The sequence below is a fragment of the Leptidea sinapis genome, chromosome 13 (genome assembly GCF_905404315.1).
Source record: "Leptidea sinapis chromosome 13, ilLepSina1.1, whole genome shotgun sequence".
Classification (NCBI taxonomy): Eukaryota; Metazoa; Arthropoda; class Insecta; order Lepidoptera; family Pieridae; genus Leptidea; species Leptidea sinapis.
The window spans coordinates 5,056,923-5,062,350 of NC_066277.1; positions in this window are offsets into that span (position 1 = coordinate 5,056,923).

Sequence of the window (5,428 nt, forward strand, 5' to 3'; positions counted from 1 at the left end):
GATGTTATTGTTATTTAAAACAGCCCCCTTATGTTTTAATAAGTAGGATATCTTTACAGATAATATTTTGTTTGCAATCGTAAATTTTCCAGCATTTCAAGATGTTCAACAATAAATTAAGCATAAATGTACAGAAAGTATCATTTAAAGTATCATACCGAAAGTACTTCAAACTTCTAATTTCAAGGGTGACGATAAAATAAAAGAGTTTTTTATTTTATTTTTATTCCTTTATTTATTTAAGGGCTTTTATATCTATGTCAGCCTCATATTAATCTAATTACTTAAATTAACACTCAAACAAAAGAAAATGAAAGAGTAAAAAATCTGAATCCCTGCCAAACATTATTGGGCCCTGATGAAAAACATGAAGGTAGTTATAACTGAATAGATAATACATCAACAAGCAACTATCGGAAAAATTTAGAGGCTATTGTCCAACTGGGTGCATAGTTGTATAAGATTTAGTTAAACTTTGGTTATGTTGTCAGATGAATTCTTTTGCTTCGCTACATCCTAGTTTTCACTTGAGAATCAGAATGTCTCGGACTCGATTCCGAATCCTGTTTGTTGAGTATAGAACAATTGCAAGCATAATTTTATCATCCCAGAATCACCTGCCTAGCATATTGCAAAAACTAGTTGAAAAACATTATACTATAGTATTATCATTACCTAGATCTGACCATGTAATCTATGAGAATTCAGGGAACTCCTGAATATTGGAAGGCATTCCTACCGCATTTTTAGTTTTTTTGCACGAAAAAAAAACATTTGTATACCGAAAGTATCTCATAACAATGCAGAGCTGATCAGGAAGACCACAATTGTTCATCTGAATTTTAAAAGGTATGGGTATAGTTGGTAAACCGGCATTAGTACCGTTTAGTGCACTGCTGTTTCACTGCGACCAATGTGAGCCACTGTTAACTATATCTCACTGCTAAGATTGATTATTTTCATGAATCTTTACATATATTTTGCATTTGCAGTGAGCTGACTTCACTCAAGTGGTTCGACTTCCCAAAAAGAATCTACGTTAACGCTTTAAGCGACCTCATTCAGATTGAATGTGTAACGCGCTTTCTTTTGCTCTGTACCCATCCATGGTAGTCCACGGATGTTAGGCTATCTCACCTACTCAGGAAATCTGCGCAAACTGTATGACTAAGTAGGTATTGACTAGGGGAAAAAAGTACAAGTGATTCAAACAATTCAAACCATCCCCCTCCACATTCACTATATACAGCAACACAAGAGGCTTCGTTTTTATTTAAATGCCTTCCACTTACGTCTTGAGTCGGTGAAGTCAGCTTGAGCTTTTTGGCTGAAACACATTATAATCTCTGATTGATACATATCACCTCTCTTACCCGGTGTATAAACTGGAGCACTGATTCATAATGTATTATTTGCATACAGCTAGTGTGCGCAATAACATCAGGGAAAAAAAGCTCAAAAGTTATTGAGTAAAGTGGATGCAGTATTATGCAGACATTTTAATGAACAACAAAAGCAAGGTTCTTGTTGATGGATCATCCAGCTACGCTTCGCTAGCGCAACAATAAATGTTACCTTCACAGATGGAAAGTTATGAAGTGATTGTGTTTATTTGCAATATATTAATTTTTGTACTACATGATGCCAGTAGCTAAAGGAAAACTTAGCAATACAAATAATAAAAAAGTGTGTGTGTCAGCTACGACGCACGACTGGAGTTTACTCCTCAACAACGATTGTCTTTGAACAGGTACTAAACAAAATCAAAGTCCAATTGAGTCGGTTACAAACAGACATACAGCAGAAGCTAATAAAAGCGTATTAATTAAAAAAAATCAAATAAATCCTTAACGCTCACAATATGTCAGAAAATGCCCTAACACAACTCCTGTTAAAAGCGGAACTCAAAATTCCAATTTTAAAAGGTCCATCAAGGAAGTTACATTTTGGCACACCCTAATAGGTATAATAATACTACATGCGTAAGCTATCATGCTGTATACTGTGTATGCTGGCTACACACAAGTATATATATAGACACACACACACACAACTGAAATGTGAAAGGTGCGCGAGAAATGATGCGCACCAAAAACGTTACTATCCCATTTGATGAGTAGGTTTTACTCCCCATATTTTTCTTATACTGTGCGCCTTATATGAAAATCGATTCTTAAGGAGTAAATTGCAATAATTCCTTGACCGTGAAACTACACCTTATTTGATATCAAATGCAAACTCTTGAAGCAATGAAACCCAAAAGCTCATTTGACTCATTAATTATGGTATAGTATATTATCAAATCTAAAGAATTATTAAGAGAATATTAAAGGAAATAAACATTTTGATTGTGTCTCCTCAATATATTCTACATAATGTTCTATATGTTCATAAGCACATTGAGGAATTTGCTACAAACTGTGACAATCATAATGTTAACATGACGAACAAACATAAACTTGTTATGCCTACTACTCGGTTAATTCGAGGTAGTAAGTGTTTTATTGTGCGATGTATATGCATTTAGAATATGATCCCAGAAAATGTACAAAATCAATGTTTACGAAATTTGAAAGAATTGTTAAAAAATGCTTGTGTGGGAAAGGTTACTATAACATAAAGGATTTTCTTAGTGCCGTAGCCTCTATAAGTACTAATGTTTATCGTGCGATATTACATTGTAATCCATATTTTTATGAAAAAAAGCCCGCTGAGTTTCAAGCGCCCGTTCTTCTCAGGTCTGAGGCAGTCTATTTTGAATGGGTGGTAGTTCTTGACGTTCAATAATTGATTCTGAATGCTATTTTGAATAAAAATATTTGAATTTGAATTTCTCGACGACTTGTATGCATGGGTTGATACAAATATAGCAATAAGATGTTGAAACACAGCCATTTATATCACAGTCAGTAAGTATATTTATTTAAAAAAGTACTGTATTGACTAAAAATTTCATTAAATAAGTAGTACGGATAACCAAATTACCTATTTGCAGCGGAATGAATCGGTGCGACAACAGATGGCGCGGGCAAGAGGTAATGCTACTTTCCTTTATTAACGTACCTAACTAGTTCTCGTGTTGAGTGCTTTTTATATTTATTATATATAGTAATATGATAGCGTTTTCATTACATTACATCTAAGTTGAATTATTCAGCAGTTATGATTTATTAATTTTATAAACTTACCCAACTCTAAAAAAAACAGAACCACCTCTATATTCCATTCATGCGCACAAACTATAGATCACACTCCTTTTTATCACGTACTTCGAATAATTTTAACAAACTAACATCAGCCGAAATAGATCTTTTTTGTACTAGTTTCGTAGTGGTAAGAAACATTATACTAGATTATATGCAGGTCACAGAAAACTAATATAATAAAACTAATATAAACCTAGTATATAGTCATTAAAAATGTTAAAAAACTAACTATTTAATACCTATATGTGGAGGAATTGGCCCATTTATAATTTATTTATTTATTGTTAACAAGGACGGCCTATAACCAAATACACTTATTCAAACAGAATATCAACAATACCCATATGTATACATCTTAATATATATATATTTCTTGTGTGCGTGTGTATGTCATTGAACTACCTCCTAAACGGCTGGACCGATTTTGATGATATTTTTGTGTGTTCCAGTAAATTTGAGATTGTTGTGTGTGTTCAGGTGGATTCGAGAATGGTTTAGATTCACAATTAAACTACCTCCAAAACGACTGGAACGATTTTGATGTTTTTTTTGTTTGTTTCAATGAATTTGAGATTGGTTTAGATTCTCAATTCCGTCCATATTACATAATTCTCCTGCTCATGCGTATATTAGTGAACTATTCCTAACGGCTGGACCGATTTTTCAAATTTAAGACGTGTGTACAGGACAACGTCTGTCGGGTCCACTAGTGTAGATATATTGTATGTTGCCGCTGTCAGCCACCCTATGATTTTTGAACTTTTATAGCATACTTGTATAGCTGACACCAATAATTGTCTTCGGGATTCATTCCGCAGTTGTATTTACTATTTTAAAATGTTTCCACTGATATTGCATGGCCGAACAAATAGAGCGCGGAATTGGAACGCATGATAGCGCAATAAAGAATTTATTCAGTCCGTTTTGGTGGAGAGCTGTTTGTAAAAGATTAAAAAAATATTATTTGATTCTAATCATTTTTCTATAAGAAAAAGTGACGAGACGAACAAACAATTCATGTTTGAACCCAAAATGCTATGTGGCATCGCAATGGCGTTTTTCACTTTTTAACCGACTTTAAAAAGGAGGAGGTTCTCAATTCAATCGGTGTTTTTTTTAATGTAGGTACACCGATTACACTGAGATTTATGATCCGATTTACGTAATTCTTCTTTAGTTTGTTGCGGAATAGATGCCATGCTTTCATTTTATGAACATTTTTTATAAGAATTATTGTTTACGTGGATTGTAATATAATAGTAGGTACCTACACACGCCACGCGTGACTTTGAGCGGGGAAAGCCCAAGCGGTTAGACACGCCAGACGTCCTTATTAATTACAGTAAGTAAAATATTTATAATATTAAATTTTTGAAGTAGGTTTTTTTAAGCATAGTTAATTTTTTATAAGACAAGATGTTAAGACTCATCATCCCAGTAATAGAAGCCTTACACTGCCAATATATAATTATGATTAATATTATATTAATTATAAATCCTACAGCTGGGTTTTTAAGCCTACAGAAATTCTAATAATATTTCTGTCTGCGTTAATCTATAATATAATAAATTTGCATAATATTGTATTTTATAGTATTGACATAGTTACTATAATAATAACTTTAGAACGGCTTGTAAGTAAGTTGTACGATCTTTATGAAAGTAATCTGACGGTATTATGTCGCAGGTAAGTACATGGAGCACATTAAAAGCTTTGCATTTCTACCTAATCGGAACTATTTGAATTTCGAATGTTATATTTTTTGAAACGTTGCAACCTTCTTCGTAATAAAAAAAACATTTGGCGGGAAATCATTTGTCAATTGTTTTTTATCGCACATCAAAGTTCTACCGTGTACGCAACGAAAACGGAATTAAGTCGAAAAAATTTTAAAGCGATGATTTTTTATGATTTTATAAGTTCTTTCTCTTCGCAAGACTGAGCCGATCGTCTTTAAAATGCTTTTGGGAGAGAAGCACCTTGATTGAGCACCGTGAGGCGATGGTTTGCTGAATTTGAGAGAGGTCGGGTTTGTTTATATGTATTATGACGAATTTCGTGAAGGGCGGCATTCAACAGCCGTCAATGAAAATAATGTGGCTACTGTTAAGCGGCTAATTGAAGTAAACCCGTGAATTACATATGAAACAATTCGAGGACTACTGGGGATTGGCATGAGCCAAATTCAGAAAATTTTACACGAAGAATTGAAAGTTGGGAA